We start from the raw sequence: 13,268 nt of genomic DNA on the forward strand, positions 1-13,268 counted from the left end.
TCAGGAGTTAGAGGGAGACAATCAGTGGCATAGTTTAACTTCATCTCTGGCTTGCAAGGGTTCGTGGGGTTTATCTTCTGATTAACATAATCAGAGTCTAATATGGTTTGCAGAGGACTCATTTTAGGGGGTTGCCAGCCTCATTCTCAAGATTTGAAAGTCAGACTAAATCATACAGACCAGAAAGAGTGGCAAATCGATTTGAAATAGGAAAATTAAGATGGTGGCCCTCTGTGTTAACCGTGTATGGTAAATTGCGTTTTGGGGGATTTGACAAAAGGGAGCGGGGATAAAAATAACTTAGGTCGTGAGTCGAAATTCCTGCGCCCCTTCTCACGGTATACCAATCCACTATGTGAGGCAATGCCCTGCGATCCCTGAAGTTAATAATAATAACATCTCCCTGAATATCCTTTGGTCTGGATCCCAGCCATCCTAATCTTCTCACATGGAGTATTTCGCCATCAATATCGGGGGGAAGTGGCCTATTTTGACTTAGCCAGTGTACTACCTTATTTTTGAGTTCCTGATGTCTTTCTGTTTTACCAGGGACGTGGGAGTCGCAAGGTGATTTAAGTCCGGTGCGGAAGGGAGGGAGGGGCTGCTGCTGCTTGTCACTCTGCCCCCAGGCCTGCTGGAACCAGTAGTCTCTTCACTCGCCAACAACTCCTTGCGCTGCGCGTCCGACTCTAATTTCGCCGCTTGCCTGCTTTGTATTGGTGTTTTTAAAATTTAATCCAATCCTTTCAGTTTGAAAATTGGTGTTTCTGTGGTTAAAGTTTAATCAATTCCTTGCGGGGGTCTTTAGTGCAACCTGTGAATTTCCCCCGCCTTCCCCCGCCTTCTGTGTTTTATTTTTAATTTTACTTTGCAAGGTCGTGGTCCGCCTAGACCGTCTAGCTCACCCGCTCCAGTAGATGAACCGTTCTGGTGTCTTCTCCGCCCTCACTGCTGCCCACCTTCCTGCCGCTTGCTCCGTGAATCGGTAAGTCAGGACACCTGAACTAGCCGCTCCAGCCGCCGCTCGCCTCCCGCTCTCCGCACTCCGCTGGGTCCGCTCCTCGGAATTGGCACCTCACGCTGTCTGCGGCCGCTGCAGGGAGAAGCCAGCCACAGAAACCTCCTACCTCCGCCTCCGCCGCCTCGACCTCACTCTCACCAAACAGAGCGGGAGGAGTGGCACCGGTGGAACCAGGGGCGAGATCGGGCTCGGGCACACCTCATAATCTGTGAAGTAGTTCTATGACATGTTTTGTTTGTGGTTGGATGGCCAGCTGGATGAATGTTTTGCATGTCTTTTCATCTCCTGCTGCCTTTGGTGTTGTTTCAGAGATCCCATGTGTAGTTCTTCTTTAACTAGAAATTCTATGCCTTTACAGTACAGTACAGTGTGCTAGAGGCCAAAGGGGCCAAGCATGTTGCAGGGCACTAAGGGCCAGATGTACGACCCTTTTTATTTAGCGCCTCGCAATTTGCGACACATTGCGCGTCGCAAATTGCGAGGCGCTAAATTAAATGTACAACAGTGTGTACACTGTTTGGCAATTCCCAATGGGGTCGCAAATTGCGAGGCCCATTAAAATTAATGAGCCTCTAGCAATTTGGGAGCCCATTGTGAATGCCAGCCTTCCCAGGGATGGTGGCCTGCAGGGCTCAGCAGACGACCATGTCTGGGACTGCTTTTTAATAAAGAAGCTTTTTTTTTTAAAATGCAGACCGTTTTCCCTGGTACCACTGCCTACCCTTAAAAAATTATTTTGCATGCATTTGCAAACGGGAAGGGGTCCCGTGGGACCACTTCTCATTTGCAAATACATTACCACCTACTCCAAGTAGGTGGTAATTGCAACCATTAGTACACTGTTTTGAGACTTGCTATTTGGAAGGGAACGCCCCTTCTAAATAGCGAGTCGCAAAACCTATTTAGCGAGTCGCAAAAAAATTGTGACTCGCTAAATAGGCTATGTACATGGCCCAATATGTTTTTGCATGCGCAAACGGGTTCACAAACCCGTTTAAGCATGCAAAAACTGGTCGTACATCTGTCCTGTACAACCATAGACCATATTTTTTTAAACAATTATATCAAATTTATTATACCAATTCTCAAGATAACAAAAGACATAATTCGTAGACATTACATAAATATTTAATAATATACAATGCAATCAAGAAAACTCGGGCACAACACTTATGCTAAAACCCACTCATATTATCAAACAAATTCATACTCATTAATTTGCAAATACATAAAAATCACACATGTCCCACAGTCTCGAAACATCCATTGATCTCCCCCGCCAAAGTCTTTACCAATATAGTACATATCCTGGACCACAATATTCTGTGTGGTTTAATTATGGTAACATCCAATCACCCTATCACCGTATCTTTTCATTGGGTGAAAAAAAGTTATAAACAAGATTTGTCCTGAAACTTCAATGGGTGCCACAACTAAATAGTCTTGGGGGAGACGTGAAGACCAGAGGACCCTAGCGCCCACGTGTGTTTCAGTGTCCAACCCAAATTGGTGGGTCTCACCTTCTTCAGGGCGCAAAAAGATTGGATGGCAGGGCGAAAGAAGGAGGTGCGCCTGGGAAACAGAAGAAAGACAGATAATCAAGCTAAAAAGCATAATAATGGTTATAAAAAATTAAGCAACACTGTCATGAACATAATGTGGAGGGGGGTGGACGCATGAAACAAACTGTAACAATAATGAAGAAGGAATTGGAGGCGTGCATGGAATAGGACGATACGAAAAGAGGAAAAAAACATATATCCCATAGTTTCTGAAACAGAGAGTTACTCACCTACATGTGGCCCAATGTGAACGAAAATAAAGAACGTGATTAAGAAACCTTATCCATCACATATACACCATAAAGTGAGTAGAGACCTATAAAACAATAGACAATACCTGAATTTACTTCAGTTCAGTCAAACAAAACAAAAATCCAGGGACATCCGGATATGATGTGGAGTAAAAGGTGTCCCTTAAGAAAAAATGTACACAAAGAACAAAAGTTTCTTTTACACGCTGGTTCTCTCAATAGTCAGTATCATTAATCAAGAGATGGCCATGCATGGGGAACCCTCTCTTATTCTGTCCTGCACTTACCGTGATGCGATCGAGGCAGAAACCAGCCAAGTTATTGTAAGAACACTCCCCAGCACACGTCGAAGGTGTGTAAAACTTATTTCACAGTGCGCAATATCTGCACAAATAGTACACAATAATTTGAATCTATTTCTCTTCTTTTCTCCTTTTATTTCGTTGATCTTCAAACAGCCGACACGTGTTTCGTCGCTTGCAGGGGAAATTGTCCCATGACTTTTTCAAGCCTGTATAGGTACAAATAAATAAACAAACTGATGTACTACCTTACAGACCATGAGTACCTTATAAAGCCCATGCAGTGAAAAGGTGCCATAAATACCTAAGTCTTCTCTGTAGAAATCTCTGTAAATCAAATACAATGCAACATAAGCTTATAGTTGAGCTGACTATTGTGCTATACACTGTAATCAGTGCAAACCCACAATGAATACCTACACAATCTGTGCTGATAGTTCCAACCCACAATGGGTTTCTGTATCTCGCGGTGTCCTTGACAACAATCCTTAACAATCCAAGGATCCAGATATGCCCTGATATTACAAGCTGGAATACAACATAAAACCCGGAATGGCTCCATGAAAACTCTGTAATATATCTGTGGAGCACAGATCTCAACCCTTATAAGGTATATTGCAGGAATATGTGACTATCCGTTATTTATCTGTCGATATCTGAACCCTTATAAGGTCTACTGCAGGAATAAGTAACTATCATTTGTATAGCCATCAACAGCATTCAATATTGAAAATAACAAGCCAAACACGTTCAGCAGCACCACCTGCTCATAAGTTGTAAAAACCTAGGTGGCTGCAGTAGCGTAATATTTCAAAACCACCTCTATGTTAATGCCAGCCCGTATAACTGTCAAAGCATCCTTTTATCATTATTTTTAGTATCTGAGACCCCATAGTGCATTTGTCATGACCAAAAATAATCTGTGTCCAGTAGACACCGTGTGAGAAATATAAGATATAATAGTGCGATCTGTTCAGCGAATGACTATTTTATACGGTAACTAAATATAGGAAATGTGGCCCGAATATACCACACGCTCTCATGTTAAGTGAGCGAGCTTGGCGGTGAAACGCAAAATGTCTAAAGGCACTGCATGCCGTCGCAGCCGTTACAATGCCAGATTGTGAAAATACTCTGTGCAAATTTCTTTATCAATGTGTATCCGGGTACATACTCTAGAATAGACACACCACATCACATCAGTTATAAAATCAATTTCTTCCCTTACCGTGAATCCAACTTCATTCTGCAGGACACCACCATGCGTGTGTAGCCGAGTACGGAACACAAGTGATTCTAAATCTGCCGTGCTTTTCTGAAAGAGTTCTTCCTCTTTGACGTCATCAAATCCAATCAATACACCAGGTCGCTTCCGACAGTTCATATTAAACACGGTGGAGGGACTGAGAAACGTCCCCTCCAAAGTGGTGGCCATCTTAAAAGGTCAATATCCCCAGGACACCAACATGCATTATTTGCAGCTCGGAATTGCCACGTGATCCGCATCAACGCTATTGTCATAGGGAAGTGGGTCTTGTGGAGCATGTGGGGGTGAAAATATCGTAGCTAATTCAAAATATAGTTTGAAATAATGAGTGATTTGTCCTTAAATGAGTAAGTGCATATTATGTGGGGACGTGATTCCTTCAAAAAGGAATCTCTCTCCATACCCCTTGGGTTTCACAAGCAAAGATCAAAAGATAGGTAAATATACAATATTTTTTTTTAAAAAGCAATATGTACAGAAATTAAGAGGATGGTCTGCAAATGAAGGCCATCAGGCTTAGCCAAATTCCGGGGGGGTGATGAAGATGGCCAGACCAGTAGGGCCCATTTTGGGGGGGCAGAGGGAAATAAATAAATAAAATTATTATAGAGATATCCCTGAGCCAGTTTTAAAACTCACAATTTATCTGCACTTTAGGATCCTGTCTTTTCCATTTGTCTTTATCACTGTTGTATTGTTTACCCCTCCCTATTGCTCCGCCTCTAGCGTTGGGTTTGCGCAGAGGCGTAAGTAGCAGCCCTATGATGAAGCATGCCCCAACTTGTTGTGGGTGAGGGCAGTTTTTACAAAGTGTGTGTGCTCTTTTAATTCCATTACAATTGCTAACATATATAGGCCGCTTTCTTGTTGCTCTACCTCCTAGTGTGTGTTTACGTTTGAGGAATATATAAACATATTTGGATAGGGGTTTGGTGGATGCCCCAATGATGGAAACAAAGGGTCTTAGCGGAGGATTAAGCACATCCTTGTGTGTTTTAGGGACACCATATATAATAGGTATCCGTGTATGAGCTGGAGTAAGAAATTCTGCTTCCTTTTCGCAGATGGTACCTCTAGCGGCTGCATTTTCCACAATGTTGGCAATCCTTTGTTTGAGAATAGGTTCCAGGTTATTGGTGATCCTCTTATAATGCCTCTGCGACCCCAACAATTCTTGCATTTTCTCATTATATTGATCCGTGTGAAAGACCACAATGCCTCCCCCCTTGTCGCATGGCTTTATAGTGACCCTGTCATTGTCTTTTAGTACTTTGAGGGCCATATTTTCCTCTTTGGACATACTGAACAGGGGTTTTGGAACAAACCTAATGGCCTTTTGGACTTTACACATGACAGACTTTTCAAAGATCTCAAGTTCTGGACCAACTAGGGATGAAATTTGACGACGGTTTCAGTCCAGAAGAGTTTTCGTCACTGATGGTTTGTCTTGTCTGGAAATAAAATTTAAGTCTAATTCTCTGAAAGAAAGAAAACAGATCTCTGGCAGTTTCAAATCTATTGATGGTAGTAGTGGGAACAAATGTTAGTTGTAAGGAGTGTCTCAGTGTTGGTGTCCATAATTTCTGATGACAGTTTAAATACTGGGATGGTGGTTAGGTTCTCCAATACTGTTGGCTTCTGGTTTGAAGATATTTCTGTGGTTGTTCCTGGTCCTGGCAATATCCTCTCTGCTGGTTCCAGAGTCTTGGGCGGTAATTGCCTTGTCTGTTGCCTAAAAAACAATTATTAGGGGGAGGTTGTTCGTATTGATCTTTTCAAGGCTGGTAACTATTCTGTTGGTGTGAGGGGCCTTCACTGTCCGAGTCAGTGGTATCCGAGAAGGTAGTCTGTTCCCCCAACCAGGTTGTCCTTGGCCTTATGTGCTGTCACTGTTAATGGTGTAATAATTTTCTGCAAGGTATGGGTAGGCTCGTTCCTGAGTAAACAAATGTATATCCTTTCTTAATGTCTCAGTTTTTCTTTTCAAGAGGTATTCGCTAAATGAATTCAACTCCGTGTTGTTTTCCTCCAATTTCTTCTTACTCTCATCAACACTGTTGTTCTGTTTTAATTTGTCCTCTAGGTCCTGGATTTCCTTGTTGAGAATGGTAACCATTCCTGCCTCCATCGCATCCTGGTAAGTGTAGGACAGCATAAGAGAGGGTTCCCCATGCACAGCCATCTCTTGATTAAGGATACTGACTATTGTGAGAACCAGTGTGTGAAAGAAACTTTTGTTCTTTGTGTACATTTTTTCTTAAGGGACACATTTTACTCCACATCATATCCGGACGTCTCTTGATTTTTGTTGTGTTTGCCTGAATTGATGTAAATTCAGTTATTGTCTATTGTTTTATAGGTCTCTACTCACTTTATGGTGTATATGTAATGGTTAAGGTTTTGTTCACATTGGGCCATATGTAGGTGAGTAACTATGTTACGTAAACTATGGGATATAAGGTTTTTTCTCTTTTTGGATCTTCATATTCCATGCACTCCTTCGATTCCTACTTCATTATTGTTAAAAAAAAATCCTCGTGTCCACCCCCCCTCCACATCATGCTCATGACAGTGTGGCTTAATTTTTGATATCCATTATTACGCTTTTAAGCTTGACTATCTGTCTTTCTTATGTTTTCCAGGCGCCCCTCATTCTTTTGCCCTGCCATCCAATCTTTCTGTGCCCCGAAGAAGGAGAGACCCACCAATTTAGGTCAGACACCGAAAAGTGCGTTGGCGCTAGGGTCCTCTGTTATTCATGTCTCCCCCAAGGCTATTTAGTTGTGTCACCCATTAAAGTTTCAAGACAAATCTTGTTATTTAACTTTTTTTCACGCAATGAAAAGATGCGGCGATAGGGTGATTGGATGTTACCATAATTAAACCACACAGTATATTGTGGTCCAGGATATTTACTATATTGTTAAAGACTTTGTGGGGGGCGATCAATGGATTTTTCGAGACTGTGGGACATGTGTGATTTTTATGTATGTGTGAATGAATGAGTATGAATTTGTTTGAGAGTATGAGTGGGTTTTAGTATGAGTGCTGCGTCTGGGTTTCCTTGATTGCATTGTATATTATTAAATATTTATCAAATGTCTATGAATTATGAATTTTGTAATCTTGAGAATTGTAATGATAAATTTGATATAATTGTTTAAAAACTATGGTCTAAGGTTGTTAGTGCCCTGCAACATGCTTGGCCCCTTTGGCCTCTAGCACACTTTACTTCCACCCTGGGTGGATGTTACATTGCTTTTCTTGTAGTTTATCCATGACGTACAGTATTTTTTCAAAATTCTTTCAGGCAGTGTTTTCTTTCTTGTTGATTACGTGTGATTTTCCCTGTTTCCCCTGCCTACGTATTTGCTAAGGGGCCCCACCTTCTGTTTCATTTTTAAGTGGTAACATACAACATCAATAAACTAAAGCACTGTCCTAAAAGACTGGTGGATTGTTTTTTAAGGAGCTATAAATGTTTCTGTTAAGACAGGTGAAGGTAGTTTGTGACTTATCAGATAGAGCTCCAAAGGTTCCCAAGTCCATGTGTGAGTAGGTCATACACTCAGGTTTTTCTTTTGAATTTTAGTGTGTGTAGTTCTGATTTTACAAAGGAAAACATTGACTAGATGAACTGCTCACACATAGATATTGGGCACTTGAGAGCTCTGTGCATAGGCCCTTCAGAATCAATGCAGCTGTTTTGAAGCTGTTTCCAACTCATTACATTACTGAGAAGGGGATTTTAAAATCTATCTCTCTACATGTACATTACTAATTTGATCTACCTATCGTAAAATGTCACTCACAGTGCTGAAATGTCACACGTATGCAAACTGGAAACATGAACATGTCACACATTAGGAATGCTATGCTATGGTAGGAGTGTAGGCAAAGAACACATAAACATATTTGTTATTTGTGAGCAATAGGGTTGCTGTTTGAGTGGGGTATCAACCCTGCTCAAGCAACAGCCACAATCCCTGTCAGGTTGAACCACTAAAGTAACCTGTGCTTAACCCTCCAGTAGCTTGGCACAAAGCAGTCAAACTGAACTTAGTGACACTGTGCAAAGTATTTATGCAGCACACAAACTATGATGAAGTAAAAATACAACCAAAGAAAAATCCCATACCAAATTAGAAAGATAGAGTAAATCTTAATAAAATATTTGAGACACCAAAATGGCAAAAATCCAATGGTAGGTCCGTAGTTATGAATTTTCAAAGATTAAGGAAAAAACGAGCACCTAAAAGATCAAAACACCAACGTGTGAGACTGGGTCAAAGTAAAAAATACGACTGACCATGATGGAGTGCAAGTCGTATACAGAAAATGGATTTGGCCAAGTCAGCACTTGCCTTCAAACTGAAAGAATTCCAGGAAAAAGTCTCTGAGAAGGTATACGTTCAGCAGGGTGAAGCAGCATGTGGTGTCCAAGGAGAAAGTGGCATCAGGGAGCCAATAGACAAATTCACAGTGAAGATTTTCCATTTCAGACTTAGGGCCTGATTATGAGTTTGGCAGTTCGACCACCAGAAAACTGCATCCGTCCACTCCATCCCGCGTCTGCGCCAGCTCACAACCACTTGCCGCATTATGAGCTGAGCAGTGTGAAACACACACCACCAGCAGGGAGGTTATGTCAGCGGTTCAGCAGCGGTCAAGAACTAAAAAATAAAGAAACACTGACCATTGGATGGATTCAAATACCGCACACTGGAAGTGCTGTGACAAATGGACACACCTGCAAATCACATTATAAAACACAGCCCACCCCAGGCCAGCATCCTTTGTCTTTCCAATCAGAACAGACACATATACACAAAGCGTATCACCTTTGATCACACATATATATTATTTGAGAAACTTTCATCTATCATTCTCCACCACAATGCATGTGCTCTGGCTGCAAACACTATCCAACACGGAGTTTCTGAGTTCTTCCATATCTGACCCCTATGCCATGGATATTCAGCTGCATGCATGTTTGAATGTGGATTAAATTGACATACATATGGGAATTATCTACAATCTTCCTGTATATGTTCATGTAGCTATGCATTACAGTTCTGTGAAAAGGCACAGTGCTGCAGTAGGTATGTGTATGCTCATTCATATCCCAACACATATCAGTCAGCGTCCATGCTAGTAATGATGTTTTTTTCTCCAAAAACTTCTTCTATGACCAAGACAATGTTGTTGTACATTAGATGTCCTATAACACATGGTATTACTGCACATATGTAGTTATTGTGGGTTCACTGAGCCTATATTGCAAACAGCCAGTCCTGCCAATGACACCTACACCCTCTGACCCAGGTTGTTGCAAGCTAAATATGAAATAATACTGCAGCAACTATTCACTGCCAGGATATCTACAGATTCATAGGCACTTTAAAAAATAGGGAAAAAGTTAAATAATTGGTTGTAACACATCGCAGATAAACCACTGATGACATTATTCCTGACTGGAGCCACATCAATTGTGTCGCCCAGCCTTAGCAACAGTCACTAACTGCTACTGTTGTGTGATAACTAGGGGTGGGCGGAATTTGCGAAAGCGACTTTCGCAAATTATCACGAAAATGTTAAAAATCTCCGCAAACAAGCGGAAATATCGCGAAGATGCGGAAGTTTTTTTCCCGCCCGTTCGCGATATTTTCTGCATGGTTGCGGGTCGCTAACTTACCCCTGTGGTTGCTCGCGGGCGCGGCCATCTTGTTTTCAGTTGTCTCGCGGTGCATGATCGTGAGAAGAAAGACGTGATCGCGCGACGCATGACGTCACTGCGGACGCGAACTGTCGCGAGACAGCGCAAATGGCTGAAACAATACAACATCTCATGGAGAACGCGACCGGATCGGGAAAACTTGTCGGCGAACGCGGGGATTCAGGTAAGGCGATCGCGCGCGCGCGAGAATGTATTATTTTACAGCGCGAGCAAGAACCAAATTATCGCAAAGCTGCGGAATGCGGAAATTTTGACATTTCCGCGCTCTCCGTGGAACGCGGAAATGCCAAATTATCGCAAATTCCGCGAACGGAACGGAAATTTTGCCCAGGCCTAGTGATAACAGGTCCAGGATTATTGCACGCATTGAGTGGAGTAGCGAAGCTCTTGTATCAAGTACTGTGCATATAGTCAATGAGTACAGCAGTCACATCCATCACAGCATCCACATGTGTGTCACATGCTCGTACTACACCTTATTGCCAATGGTATGTTGAACTCATCCCTGTCAGATTGCCTTACAAATCTATATGGGCATCTTTAGCAGTTAGGACATCGGCCACACACACAATGAGTCAGACCATTATTACACCTAAAGTTACACATATGGACACCATGTTGATCATTGTGAGTACAAAGTGCGACAAACGCCATAGCTTCAATATTGATCAAAGTTATTGGGATTTGTCATAGATGGTGCTTCTGGCCTGCCATGCTCTATGTACAGTCATGCAGACTTGCAGCCTTCCTAACCTGTCATGTACGCTCAAGGATGTGTAGACCTATTGTCTAAATCCATAGACCAAGTGCAGTAGTCATGGCCTTTGTTTTCTAGTTAGGTTGTCATGGACCTTGACAAAAGCTAAATGAGTTAGGTATAATGTTCAGTTGATCAGTACAATGTAGCCTCAGGTCAGTGGGCATGTCTATCAATGTCGGCAAAACAGCTGAGATCTACTGTACATGTAAGTTGTCTCCAACTTCTTGATCAACTTCACAGATGATTTCTGTCTTGCATGTTCACTCAGTTTCATGATCTATTGCGCCCATCTCAAGCAAAGGCTTTGGAAAGCCATTGCCTGGAAAGTGCGGTCCCTGGGAGTCTATAACTAGTGCAGCTCCCACTGCTGGAAGAGGTGGGAGGACCTCAGACGTTGGAGGTGAACCATCACCCAGGACCAGCTGGGAAAGTCCTCCCCACATCGTAGTGGCGTGTGCCAGACCATGACTCCCCTTATGACCCATATCCGAGTGGTGGTTTACCCAGAGCTTGATGGGCAGTTGAGGGCCAAACAGCAGCTAGGAGGGGACGAGTACTGGCATGGACCATCAGGTCAACACCTAATCAAGTTTTGCATAGATACAGGCACCTGCAAAACATCAATCTGTATTGTGACTAATGCTAATGCCCATAACAGAGTAAGTGCATGTGTAGTATTGTAAGGCTTTGGTTGCATATCTGTGTCATAGCACCACAAACACTGGTATATGCTACAATATCTATGGCTAAACATGGTATGACATCTGTGTCCATCTCAAATGAAAGAGGTCATCAAGGTGTCAAGGACATATGTGACTGGTGAAATATTTACACCTCCTTTTTCATCACAAACAGGGGTGTGTAGACATAGTTGGGTGTGTCGCACATGAGTGCATGGTAAACATCTATAGCTAATGGAGCTATTAAGACAAACATGGTCTGTGGACTGACAGTATTGTCTTACAAAGTGTGGTTCCATGCAGTTGACTTGTCAGTAGACATCTATGTCACAGACACATGGTAAAGTTGGGAGAACCTACAACTACCTGCTGACAACTAGCAGCTAATGGAAATCAGACTTGTACGCATATATGAGCCTGTACTGTAGGTAGCAAATTAGGATATCTTTAGGCTTTCCTGTGTTCAGTATCTATTTTGGGTAAATTCTGGTGAGGTTTTTGCAGTGTTTTCATTACCTTAAAAAAACTGTGGTTATCAGTGGTTACACATTTTCACGCCATTAAAAACAGCATAAACAGTGTTTTTACGATGTTTATGGAATGTTTTGCTTTTATTATTGCTTGCTTTCTGCATTGGAAATACATGCATATAGACAGTGTGCTTTTAGGGTATATGAGGCCCAAATACAATTTTGGAAATCAAACTTGTTGTAGTACACCATACAATACTTCTTTAGTAAGTCTTTGGCCATGTGTGCTTGTTCTTTCCTTCCCATGTAAACATTTATCTGTGAAAATGCCCTCTCAACATAGGCACTTGAGATGGGCAATACCAAAACAGCCAGTACACTATTTGCTAACTCTGCCCACTGACATTGCTTCCAATGCAAATACTGGTGCACCTGAAGATTGCGATTCTCTGGGGCAGGTTCTGTAACATATGCATTGAGCTGAGCACATATGCCATTGAAGTGTTAAAAAATTAAGCAGTACTTTTCAAAGTCTGGACAAAATTCCCCTCTACAGAAGGGATCTAGAACTTGTGCAGAGTACTTCAGTGAGGCTTCATTGACTTCAACTGCCATGGTTGGTGAAAGGACATTTCTATACATCATTGCAAGCCATTTCTCTCGTACTGTAAAATAAAATTTCCTGAATTGCATCTCAATATTTCTTTGCTTACAAAGTGGCAATAATTGTAACACGGAACATGTTGCAGTTCCAAAGTAACTAAAAGTGTCGTCCAGCCTAGTCTCAAGGAGATGTTTCACATCTACATCAAATATGCTGAACACTTGGTAGACAAGGATGTTTTCAGACTACAGTTTTTTTATTATGTCCACTAAGCAGTCATGTTTTCCTGTAAAAATCTAAGAATGCAACAGAGTGTACTTTTGTTCACATCACTATAGAGATGCGACCAAAGATCCTCACATTTTTTGCCTTTGTCATCATCAGCAAGCAAAAATTATGTGAACGTATAATATAGCATTCAGGGCCTTCAGGTCTGGGAACCACCGGCTGAATTGCACAATTAAGATGACTCTTTCTTTGATGTCACACAAAGCACAAAATTAGAAATATTTGTGTTTTAGTTACCATGCATAAGAATGGACTACAAAGTCAATAGCATTGTTCATTAACTCTGAATATTGTAAAGATACTTTCAGCATACCATCTATCAAGTG

This window comes from Triturus cristatus, chromosome 5_2 (assembly GCF_964204655.1).
Source record: "Triturus cristatus chromosome 5_2, aTriCri1.1, whole genome shotgun sequence".
Taxonomy (NCBI): domain Eukaryota; kingdom Metazoa; phylum Chordata; class Amphibia; order Caudata; family Salamandridae; genus Triturus; species Triturus cristatus.